The sequence below is a fragment of the Taudactylus pleione genome, unplaced genomic scaffold (assembly GCF_031769625.1).
Source record: "Taudactylus pleione unplaced genomic scaffold, aTauple2 ptg000039l, whole genome shotgun sequence".
Lineage (NCBI taxonomy): Eukaryota > Metazoa > Chordata > Amphibia > Anura > Myobatrachidae > Taudactylus > Taudactylus pleione.
Window position 1 is genome coordinate 2,193,716 of NW_028284441.1, and position 13,512 is coordinate 2,207,227.

The window sequence follows — 13,512 nt, forward strand, 5'->3', positions numbered from 1 at the left end:
TGCATGATGCACAGACATTCTTTGAGATGGTAATTGCTTGTTGTATACAGCAAAGTACAAAGTTAAACTGTAGTTAATATGTAATGGCAGCACACATGTGAAGGTGGCCTGTTGGTATGACAGAACATTTGCAGGCAGAGGTCACATGTAGCACTAATCCACAATTAGCTACAGGAAGAGTGTACATGACATGTGCAGTGGAGAAGAGCAGATAGTAACACGGAGACAGGGGGAGTGTACTACAGAGCAGTCAGTCAGTGACTGTGCAGGACTACATCTCCCATGCTGCCTCACTCAGGCCCTCGGTCACCTGCGGAAATCAGCGTGATCTGTCCGGCTCACAGAGGAGGAGGAAGCAGCTGCAGCAGGCAGCAGATCTGGGATGTGACACCGACCTCTCTGCACTCACACTCTGCAGCCTGATCAGCCCCAGGTAGGGAGGAGACAGTCAGTATACAGTGTTGTGTCTGACAGCCCTGGGGGGCCAGGGGGGAGAGGAGGCAGTTATCTGTATCAGGTATATATCTGCAGGACTGGGGCAGAGGGTTTGCATAGAGGGGTATTAGGGGGAACTTAGGAAGATTGGGTTCATGAAAAGAAAAGGGGAGAGGTACTACAAATGGAAGAGGTGGGGAGAGGTGACAGCAGCCAGAACTGTAGTCATGTGATGCAGGGATATACACAGACCAAAGGAGGAGGGAGGTTTGAAAACAAAAATAAGGGTAATAATTGCATTTTATGTCAGGAATCTGCACTGTAGTACCCAATTCAGTCCCTCTAATGCAGTGATGGGCACCCTCATTCACATCAGGGGCCACAGCGGTGACCCTCTTACCTTCTAAAGGGCCACACATTACCCCCTAGTCTCAGATTAGTAGTATGTGAGCAAAGAGAAAGGAGATCTGTTTTATATATATATATATATACATACTACTGGTCTTTGTGTCAGCAGTCCTGGGAGTACTACTCGTCTGTACCATAATATCTCTCCTATTTTGGTATTACACCTGTAAACACCATCATCTGTCCTTTACGATCTACCTTTTCCTCTTCCCGAGTCACAGAAATAAATTAAAATTATATTTTTAATCCAAGAAAGACCCCTATCCAGTGTTCTCCCCAGGCTGTATTTTGCGGGTGCACCACCTGGCACTTTGGGAGCCTGCAAGTAGGGCCAGTATGTGGGAGCTGTATAAAAAGGACCAGATCCTACAGACTTTGCAGCTTTTTCATAATCAGATGACTGGGCCTCTAATAAGAAGAGGAGCATGAATATATAAAATGTTATTTAAGTTTGTCATTATAAGGTCAGGGTTTATTATAACATTTGATTAGTGCAAGGGCCCCCACCCGACTACTTCTTGATGCCAATTGGCTGGGAAAATTTTCTGGGGAGAAAACTGCCTATCTGTAATAACATATCAGCAGGCATTATCTGCAAGTCTTGCAAGTTATAAAACATAAGACCATAAAGCAGAGAAACTGGGCAGGTCGAGGCTTGGAGGGTCGCGTGTTGTCCTGTGCTGCTGTAATGTAATGGGCAGGGGGTTAGGAATTTGGTCAGCACCCGTCCAGTAAAATGGGTAAATACTGTACTGGGCCTGCTATTGTGGTGGCCCTTACTGTAATTCTTATGCACTTCTTTTAGTAAAAGTAGGGCCACAATGCTGTTTATGTTGAATTTGGCTCATTTCCAGAGGTTGAGTTGTTGGGAAGACCACATTGTGCAAGTGCTGTCAAATTCCTATAGTGCCTGTAAGCTGTGGTGGGAAAATATTAACTTGCAAGTCATTGTGGAAACTACAAGTCCCAGCAGGCTTTACTATACCCTAGCCAGACCTGTTGGATCTTGTACTTACACACCAGTATGACCTGTTGTCTTCTCTTTTATTTGCTAAATATAGACAATGGACAATAAGAGCATGGTTTCCTGCATACATTAGCAGCCTCTGAGTTTCGCTTTTGTTTTTTATTGTTCCTGGCCAAACTCAGGCTTCCTCCAAACGTTGATTCTGATTGGTGGTTCGTTTGGGCTCTCACACTGCGCGATGTTGATTAAAAATGACCTGGATGATATTTATTTTATTTTGGGATGAGAATCTAGATGTGGATCAATCGTGCTACCAGTACACAGGCCCCTTGGCTATTTTATGTCCTATACAATCAGATCACTTTGTAAATCTTCAGATACGTTACCCTGTCACATTTGTAACACAGCCAAGCTCCAGAACGCTAGTGATTGGAAAATCCCAGACATCCCTCTGTGATCACAGTTATAGACAGGACATGGCATGCACCCAAGTACCATGAATGAAAGTACCATGGAATAGTTTTCTATGCAATATGGGATCAATGGTACTTGTCTAATAGCAGTATACCTTTTAATCTACTTATATACTATGTCTATGTGCCTATGCTCAGGCCTGCATGTAGTTGTGAGTTTCACAATTATAATTTTGACGGTGACAAGGAGGACACTGACAGAATGAAAATGGCATGCTTTTCGATCGTGTTTTTAAGTTGTAAAGCTTCCACTATCAAAATGATTAACCTCGTATTTTTAGCATGTTGTCATGCCGTATTCAACATAACATTGTCTCCGTTCTCCTTGTCGACATTATGAATGTCTAAAATACATACCCAAGCCCCCTGTTCTAGGCTTACATTATGTAATACAGGGCTTGACAAATGGTTCTAAAATCTAGGAGCCAGGATGAAAGTGTAGGAGCCAGACCACCATCCCCCCCAAAAAAAATTACAGGAGTGAGTGAGGAGCCCAGCTCTGTGTGTTATGCAACTGTTATACACACTATACTAGTCCACAAAATGGTCACACTTGAATGGATACAGTAAAATGGAGGCCCCCACACTGCTCTGCACAGCTCTCCTGCTCCACCCCCCACCCTCCAGTAATAACAGACCACATTTCACATAAAATAATGGTGCCAGAAAGTACAACAAAACCCCCCTCCCCTCGTGGTCACACCACTATCCCTCTGAAACCACTCCGCAATCCCTGGCCACGCATAGACCCTATTACCGCAGAGCTCTATGCAGCCTTAGATAGGAGACAGTAGACAGTCGGGACGTACAGGAGGATCAGAGTAGATTGGGACAGACAGCAGGGATCGGAGCTGGCCAGGATGGAGAGGAGTCGTCCGTGCAGGCCGGGACGGACACAGGCACAGCAGTCACCGCAGGCAACACTCAGCACACGCACTCCTGTGCATGATATGAACACCGCTATACTATAGGCACGAATCTCCACCGGAGCTGATGAGGATCTGCTTCCTCCCTCACTGCAAAATCTAGTAGCCAGGCATCAAAATCTGGTAGCCATGGCGACCTGGCCTCTGGGATTTGTCAAGCCCTAATGTAATATGTTACAGTAGTAGAGCTGGGGGTAGGGAAGGGGTAACTTCAGACAGCAGTTGCGACAGTGCTGAGTGTAGAGTGAGGGCAAGGGTAGATGGTAGTATGTGGGCATCTGTGTAGTATGCATGTGTACAGTGGGTATGTGTTCAATCTCTATGTGTACAGTGGGTTAGTGTTCAGTATGTATGTGTACAGTGGGCTAGTGTTCAGTATGTATGTGTACAGTGGGTTAGTGTTCAGTATGTATGTGTACAGTGGGCTAGTGTTCAGTATGTATGTGTACAGTGGGCTAGTGTTCAGTATGTATGTGTACAGTGGGTTAGTGTTCAGTATGTATGTGTGCAGTGGGTTAGTGTTCAGTATGTATGTGTGCAGTGGGTTAGTGTTCAGTATGTATGTGTGCAGTGGGTTAGTGTTCAGTATGTATGTGTGCAGTGGGTTAGTGTTCAGTATGTATGTGTGCAGTGGGTTAGTGTTCAGTATGTATGTGTGCAGTGGGTTAGTGTTCAGTATGTATGTGTGCAGTGGGTTAGTGTTCAGTATGTATGTGTGCAGTGGGTTAGTGTTCAGTATGTATGTGTGCAGTGGGTTAGTGTTCAGTATGTATGTGTGCAGTGGGTTAGTGTTCAGTATGTATGTGTGCAGTGGACCTGAGGCCTACTAGGGCACTTTCCACCCCCCACCCCCTGCCAGGGTCCCTGTAACTGACCATCACAGTGATCCTAAACCCAGGAGCAGCACAGTGCCCCCCACCCCCCGCAGAAACACACACAAACACCTCCCCCCCTCCTCTCTGTCATGCTCATACCAGAGTCGTGTACTTACCGAGAGCTGTCTCATCCTCAGCGCCAGGGTAGTGTGCGGCATCCTGATTGAAGCAGGCGGCAGGTTATCCCCTCATAGTAGCAGCAGCGCTACCCTCCCCTTCGGAGCACAGAGGAGCGGTGTCTGAAAACCGGAGGGATAAATGGCAGCTCCACCTCCCTCATGGCAGTGGGAGCCTGAGGAGACAGGCAAGCTGGCCTGGCGGTGTCGTAACGGTTATATGACCAGGAGGCAGAGGTTTCAGGTGGCTATTGGATAATAAGATGCTGCCGGACTCAGTGATTGGTTGGGGGTGTGAGGACTGCAGACGTTGAAGATGTTACCGGCTGCAACATCCCCTTCTCCCGCCGCTGGCCCCAAGCACTCCAGCAAATGCCACAAACACGCCTCATTTTCCAGCAGCTGCCCTTGCGCTAAAATCAATGGCATAGAGGGCGCCCATCGGGACCAAGTGAGTAACTCACTGTCCATGACTGCCGCGGCGCCCTCTTCAGTCTGGCGCTCTACATAGACGCTTACCCGGCGTATAGGTAGGGCCAGCTCTGGGGGTGTACCACAGGGGTTCCAGAGCAATTGCCGACCATTTTTTCTTAAAAATATGGATAAATTCCCTGCCGCTGAAAACAAATCAAAAACCCTGCTGGTACAAGATTTTAAATTGAATATACCCCATAATGTGGCTTCTTTTATTCATACATTTCCAGATCGATTTTATTAATGATTAGTTCTTTTGTTGAAGATATTTAGACACAAGATCGGTACTCCACCTTTACCGAATACAGTCTTCCCGGCAGCTTGGTTTTCATTTTTAAAGCTGCATACACACACAACGATTTTTTTAATGATTATCGTTAAACGATATCGTTTAACGATAATTGATGGCAAAAATCGTTCACTTTCTGAGTCAAACGATGAACGATTATCGTTCATGCGCATTCACGTTTGTAGTTTGTAGTTTGTCGTTCAGTCAGACTTGTCAACTCAACGATTTTCATTAAGGGAATATGCAAAAATCGTTTGTAGTTCATAAAAATCGTTCATGACATTTAGTAAATGAACAACTCTAGTAAACGATTTTAGTACATTTTTTCAAGGGAAAAAATCGTTTACTCAAATCGTTCTTTAAACAAATCGTTGTGTGTGTATGCAGCTTCATACTGAGATTCGACAACCGATCCGCTGTGCAAAAACAATGGTTTCCAATGCACAGGCCGAAGTTTATATGTTATATTATCCAACGACAACAAGCAGAAACAAATCTACCTGGAAGATAAGTTAGCCCAAAGTTGGATTTACCTTTTTAGAACCTTTTTTTTGTAACACATCAGTTTTATTACTGTTTTAAATTGCACCTTACTCAGAATATTTAGTTTTAGATGCTTGAAACTGAGGTATGCTAGGAAAGATTGTCAGTCAGCATTTCCTACTTATAATAATGTGAAACACAATATTGCAATATGTAATTTAGCCCTCTGTGACATTACTGTAACTAACAGCCTCCATAAATCACTCACTGCTCCTTCAGCGATATATAGACAATGATAAATAATCTATATCACTTCAAATTTGTAGATGCACTAAATACTGATGAAGCTTGTGATAGTTGCTGTACATGTAAAATAAGTTCATTTTTCTTCATTTAGTATTAGGATCGAATTTACAATAAGGCACATAAGCATAAAAGCTCATACGCATCCCAATAAAAGCTCAAACAACAAAGCATTCTGGGAAGTTATGTCAGTGGATTGTTTTTTGTTTTTTTTTCATGTTACCACATACAGTACATGTTCTTTGGTCCACTGAACTATTACAGCCACACGGTCTTCCGTAGCATTAGTAAATATTAATTTGTGATCAGATTATACTAGGTAGGTCAGATAATGAAAGGACATAATACACGCCTGCCTAATGAACAACCAGATCCGTTATGTCTTGTCCTTCCAGTACGAGGATAACTTACTCACAGACAATGGTCCATTTAATCTGTTTAATTAGCAATTGATCTTTGTAGAGATCTACCACATTTATTTCAAAGCTAAGAGTAGAATCCTAACTGATCTCTTATGCAACAAAGATTTTTATTTTTGAAACCAGAGCGGATGACCCAATGCAATTCACTTCATTTCACAAATTTCCCCTTCCCTTCCCAGGTTATGACCATCAGTACAAGAAGTCTAAATGACATCATGCCTATGTAGAATATATTAGGTTTCTTAATATAAACACCTGCTGTAACGTTGTTTCTTCTGTGAGCCAGGAAATATATAAAGTGCATTTCACTAAATAATAATCTTAGGAAATTCTGTAATTACCCAGTCCCTATTTTCTCACCCTGGGGTAAAGAAGAAAGAAAAGAGGAGAAACCCTGACCTAGGAGTATATTTATTAAAGTGCAGGTTTATCGAAAGTGGAGATGTTGCCCCTACCAACCAATCAGATTCTAGCTATTATCTCTAACTATGCTAGATAAATGATAAGTAGAATCTGATTGGTTGATATGGGCAACACCTCCACATTTATAAACCCGCACTTTAGTAAATCTACCCTCCAGCCTAGACTGATAAATGCACAGGGAATTGGTGGAAGTTTTGCAGCCAGAATCATTTGCATTTTGGCGCTGTTAAGCCATGTACACTGAAGTTGTTTGTTCACATTATTGAGTCTAAAACAAATTAAGTTCTCATTCCGATTGCTGTTCTTCAGAACTGGTTTAACCTCTCGCACAGTAAATGGGTACTTTCGGTTTAGACTAAGTAGATTAAACAGTCCCAGAAATAATTGGTAATTAACAAACAATGTGTTTGTAAACACCCTTAGGGGAATTTTAGTTCCCAACAATGCATCGCAGGACATATAAACTACGGGTCTATGTACAAAGCCTTGGAGAGAGATAAAGTACCAACCAATCAGCTCCTTACTGTCATATTTCAAACACAGCCTGTAAAGTGACAGGAGCTGATTGATTGGTACTTTGAGACCTATTATCTAATGCTGGGCATATACTGCCAGATAAAATTCCTGTCAGACCGACATCTTATCTGGCAGCCTGTCACCCTGCAGATATCGTGGTTATACACTCTGAGATATCTCAGTGTATTAGCCCTGATATCTGCGCTTCTCCCGCAGGGAGGAGACAATTCCCAGCTCCTTCCCTGTGAAGGAACAGGGGAAATGTCTGTCAGTCGGCCACGGCTAGGCGTAGACTGCCCCATGCGGCCAACATTAACATGCAAAATGTTGCATTGGACGGGCATGCTGGACAATCCGGCATTCCCAACCGATCAATATTTTTTCCCTCGGTCACACGCACACAGTGCAATTATCAGTGGCATATGCTGATATCGGGCGTATCGCCCACCATAATTGTACAGTGTATGCCCGGCATTAGTCTTGGATGGAGATAAAGTGAAAAATGACAGTTACGAGCTGATTGGTTGGGACTTATCTCCGTTCAACAACAGCCTGTGACATGGCAGTTAGGAGCTGATTGGCTGGTATCTTATTTCTGTCCAAGGCTTAGTATATAGACTCCTAAAGGTGGGTACACACCTGACAGATATATCTGCAGATGATGGTCGTTCATACACACTGAACGGCCATCATCTCCTTATGCCCTCGGGTCCCGGTGGGCGGGGGCGTGTCCCACGCCCCTCCTCGCGGCTGCCACTGTATGTATACACCTGCCGATGGACAGATATGTCTGTAGACATATCTGTCCATTGGCTGTGCAGTACAGCCAATGCGGTATGTCGGTGAACGCCGACATTCACCAACATATCGAGAGTACACACTGGCTGACTGGCAGCAGATACATCGGCCAATCAATTGATCGCCCAATGTATCTGTCAGTGTGTACCCAGCTTCAGACATAAACTATGGAAGAATAGGTGCACCCCCTGCTCTTTATGACGACACTCTGCCACAGGGCAGAGAAGTTATTTTTTAGTAAAACTGAAATGAACAGGAAGACTTATTGCATAGTTACATGATACTGTTCTCCCTACCCCCTAATAGAGGAAGGCCAGCCACTATTTCACATTAATGTATATAGGAATATAGATCAAACACTGCATATTCCTGGGGAGGGAAATATACATGGAATAAGTGAGTAATTACATAGCTGTGGCTCTCTGTGCATGTGCCTTAGTGACAGAGCATAGTCAGAGTAGTGTAATTGTGTCATTATTCCTGTTAGTGGATTGCAGATTTCTAACAATAGCTGTTTAACAGTCTGTGAAGAATTGGAGGCAAAACAGTAATTTACCAGTAATCCTCAGAGAATGAAGTCATTTTCTCTTCTGTTCTTTTTGCCCCTTTGGGTATGCATGAAAAATACAGCTGATACCATGAGCTCTATAAACCCTAGCTCTGATAATGAGCAATAGCTGTGTTTAATCTGGTAAAACTAGTGAAGGGTTGTTCTCATGACTAGTGTAAAAGTCTTCAACCCATTACTCTGACTTCCACCAATAAATATAAACCTTGCCATATAATTTACAGCTGCAGTTATTATACAAATAGGCACTATAGACCTTTCTCTCCATTTGAATGAGAGCATCCTGGCTGTTCCTATTTATACTATATATAATACGGAGATGTTAGTGCTGACATCAGCATACAGTGCCCATTCATCCCTATGGTTTGCTAGATGCTTCTTACATGGAAAGTAAGTGCTCTCATTTTGTAATTTGGGCCTAGCACACTCACACAGTAGAAGCAGCCATATTGTGAGCTGAAGGTGTGTGGGTGTGTGTGTGTGTGTGTGTGCGCGCGCGCAACCTGGAATCTGGTTCCATTACTTTGAGATAGATATATATATATATATATATATATATTTCTTTTTCTACTTTACTATATAAATATGGGGCTGAAAAGCACAAAAGAGAGAGACGCCTTTAGTAACCGTTTCCAAAGGGCACGTCCTAGCCAATGCAATAAAGTTATCTGAAGGTAGAAATTGGCTCTTATCGTATTTATTTGTTGATAATAATGTTTTCGGACTGTATTTAATTAGCCCAGGTCTTTGTAATGGGGAAATGAGGAGCAGAGGATGTTGTATTGGGTGTATTGGGTCACGTGTGAGCCAGATTGGGTAAGTGAATCAGCATATTGATATTTCAAATTATTTACAGTAAATGTAACGCTTGTACAGTAGTACAGACAATAGAAAGTTCTGTACAATGAGGCGGCCTCTGGTATCATGGGAATCTGTATGGCAGTGTGTCTGCAGGAGGGTCATTCCATGGTACTGTATGTAACTCACGTTACAAAGTGACACAGCAAGGTGCATGGGTATTAACAGCAAAAGGAATTTATGTGAAATGAATTTTGAGTCTGTAAATGTAACAGGTCATGCTTTAAAATACTGTATGCAGGAATTGGTAATTGTTTGCTATGTCACTTTATAACGTGAGTTACCATGGAATGCCCAGGAGATAAACAAGAGCACAATTTCCAAAGGTTACTTTCGTTTTAAATAATCTGGGTAGTTTATGGTCTATTATTAATGGATAAAGTAACAAAGGACCTGATTCAGAAGTGGACGCAATGCTGATGCTTGCGGTGACTAGTACTGCGCGTGCGTAAGAGCCGCGCTGCGCATGCTGCAGATTTTCATTACCGACGGTGGTCACAGTGTGGACTTGGACGCAGTGTGATTGACAGACAGGTATGATAGTGGGAGGTAACAGGGGGGTGTGGCAACGGAAATGCAGGTGTGTTTTGGGAGCGTATATGAGTTTGCGACTGCGAATTCATACGCATTGGTAAGACTCCTGCGGCTTGCTCCCATCGGACAATGTGAGCGACCATAGGGTTGCACAGAACATCGATGCTGCGACCGATGGTGCGTCTGTGTTCGTATGCTTCGGACTTGAGACGCCGCTAGTGTGTGACTCAATGCAAATGCCAGCGGCTGCGACATTCGCATATTTTCGTGCCGCTGCCGCAGGATTTGCGTCTGTCTCTAAATCAGGCCCAGAGTCTCTAAGAAAAAAAGGAGAATAAAGTTGCCACATAACAAACAAGAAGTGTAAAGACACAATACACATGTATTGCCCCACTTTCAGCTCTACTTTTATGTAAGTAACGTGTTCTATTCTTACTGAGAGGGCAGCTTTTACATATGTTGTTACTCAGCAAATGCACTGGAATGTCTATAATATATTACAATTGTTTTACCTAAGCTTTGTATGCAGGGTTCTCCCTAGGCTGTTTTCTGCGGGCACATCGCCTGGCACTACTTCATAATCAGACGACTGGGTCTCTAATAAGAGGAGAATTAATATACAAAATTTTATTTCAAGTTTAAATCATTATACGGTCAGGGTTTAAAACATTTGATTATTGTGAAGGCCCCACCCGGCTACTTCTTGATGCCACCCGGCTAGAAACATTTTCTGGGGAGAACACTGGTATGGTTATTAAACCATGGGTGGTTTCACAGTTACTTTACAAGAACAAAGGGAAGATAAATACCTTTCAGCAGTATTTAAACGATGGTACTCTCAGTGGGAGATAATAATATTATAATTATGCAGAGAAATGAATCATAGAACCCTATGCCAATTTCTGTAAACTGCTAAAATGCTCACAGTTCACGCTAGATTTTATCTGTAATTGATCCTTGTAGAGATCTGACAAAATTATTTCAAAACTAAACGATCTCTTATGCAACAGACACTTTTTTTTTTTTTTCTTTTATCTTGAAAGAAGAGCGGCTGACACAATGCAGTTCATTTCTTCACAGACTCCTAATTAGTGCCCAAGTCCCCTTCCCTGCCCATTTATGAGCACCAGTACAAGAAGCATACCAGCTGGGATACCCAGCGTTGCCCGGTTTGAAGACTGGACCCTGAAGTACACTTGCAGCCTATATTTGTTTACATTGTCCACCCCTATAACTGCATGGGTGCAAGGGGTGTGGCTACTATGGTGCCCGAGCTGCCATTGTGGCCCGCTACTTCACCCAGTCACACACACACAGTGGGCCGGTCCAGTCAGGGGAACCGGGGGGGCAGCGGTGTCCAGGAATGATGATGTTCGTCCATGTAAGATGACGTTTAGCCTCTTTCTGAGTTCCGTTTTTTTGGAGGAAAAATCCGAACTCAACGTGCAAACTCGAACCTATCCGAGCCTGCACATCCCTAGTTTAAACACATAAGACAGGAATCTGGGACAAATGTACCTGCCACAGACCACTTTACCAGTGATCCTATCACATATCCCCCCCCTTTGTTTCGACCTGTGGGGCGGAACAACTGAAGCCCCCAAACAATGAACGCGTGACAACGCGTCTGCATTGGCCAGCTGGCTTCCTGGCCTATGTTCCACTGAAAATGTAAAAGTTTGTAACGCCAAGAACCATCTCGTAATTCTCGCATTACTGTCCTTATTTTCGGACATCCACTTCAAAGGGGCATGATCAGTGATCAATTTGAACTTTCTTCCAACCAAGTAGTACCTGAGAGCCTCTAACGCCCACTTTATGGCCAAAGCCTCCTTCTCCACTGTGGCATCGGGTAGGCATCGAATTTTGAAACACTGTTCAACTTTCGGAAGTCATTGCAGAAACGCACACTCCCGTCGGGCTTTGGAATCAACACAATGGGACTTGACCATTCACTATGTGATTCTTCAATAACCCCTAACTGTACCACCTCCTTTATGGCCTGGCTGTTTTCCGCTAAGGCCTGGCGGGTTTCCTCGATGGCAACCTGTTGTTGCCTGTGGGCTGTCTCCAAGGCCAACAGTTGCACCCTGGTGGATTCCTGCAGAGCCCTGGTAGATTCCTGCTGAGCTGCTGTAGCTTGGAGCAAGGCCTTTATAATTTCCTCCATTTTGTCCTGGGGTGTAGGTTGGAAGCTGAACCTTGCCTCTCTGAGCATTGGCTGACGCCTCCTCTATGGGACTCCAAGGACACAGTGTTATTTCCACACTCACAAATTGGGTGTCTGTCCCTTTAATTTTTAAATGGAAAGTTTTCCTCTTGCTGCAACTTCAGTGTGTGTGGTTGCCCGCATTCTCCACCATATTGTGACACAGTCAGATTAGGGGGTCCCTCTCCTGGGTAGGGGACTCCTTCCTTACACACACAGCAGCCGGGAAACAGTACGCCAGACTGGATTCGAGTACAAGCTGGTCGGCGCCAGTCTTTATTGTGCAAAACAGAAACAACAAAAAGAAACCATAAACACAAATCCTAGCCCTGGCTGGGCTCTAATGTTACAGGTGGTTCCCTCACTACCAGAACCTGGCAGGGCCCAATGCCCTCGCCAGCAACAAAGGCACAGCACAGCACTTACAAATAGGTTTTCAAGTGTCTCTGAGCAAACTCCCTGTCTGCTCTCCCAGGTGAGACACTCAGCCCTAAACACACTAGGCTTATATTGCCCACTCTCAGGTGGAAACCCTAACAAGCCTGTTACCAGGCTAAGACCCAAAACCTGGAGTGGCCGTGGGTGGAGCCCTCCCTCTCCTCTCACCCACAACCCCCAGGTCCCAAACCGGCTTTTCAAAAAGCCGAGACTCAAGCCTGCTACACTGCAGACTTTCTCCTGGGGGTTTAAACACATAAGACAGGAATCTGGGACAAATGTACCTGCCACAGACCACTTTACCAGTGATCCTATCACAGTATATATGTTAGACCATATAGTATATATATTCGTGTATACGTTAGACCATATAGTATATATGTTAGACCATGTTCACCGCAGTTGTCTGTTCACATTTTGGGGTCTAATGCTGCGTACACACGATACGGTAAGCTGTCAGATTTTAATGACAACGATCCTATCGTTAAAATCTGACAGTTTCTGGTCCCTGCAAACGAGCATACGATGGTCGATGCGCGGCCATGTATGGTCATTATCGACCAACTACCGTCATCTGTGCTTACTATAGGGACATTCACGGATCGTTATAGTCGTTAAGGGGTTACTGCATGAGTTGGATGAACATCCAACACATGCAGGACGATCTGATCGTCATCTGATCGTTGCCACGGTACCGTGTGTACGCAGCATTACACCAGGAAAGTTGCCATCGTTTGCAGTTCAGTTTGTTTTATTTTTGCAGAACTGGTTCAACCTCTCAGGCAATAAATGGGAACTGTTGGTTTAGACACAGTAGATAAGAGTTACTGAGAAGGCTGGGTAATTCGCCAGCACTGTGCTTGTTACCACCACATTGTCTTGTCCCCTGGCTGTATGAATTCACATGGATCTTGTGAGTATGTGTAGGGGGGGAGCTTTACCCCTAATATAACAGGCAAGAGTCAAATCTTGTAATGAGTTGCAGTTGAAATAGAAA

General features: G+C 44.0%; 1 protein-coding gene across 1 annotated transcript in view; it reads left to right on the plus strand.

Annotated features, from left to right (window-relative positions):
- The first annotated feature begins 243 nt into the window (after positions 1–243).
- Positions 244–13,512, plus strand: part of VAMP7 (vesicle associated membrane protein 7) — a 36,315-nt gene continuing 23,046 nt past the window's right edge. Inside the window, exon 1 of the mRNA XM_088452901.1 lies at positions 244–433. The gene's annotated coding sequence lies outside the window, so the exon portion shown is untranslated. The remainder of the gene's footprint in view (positions 434–13,512) is intronic.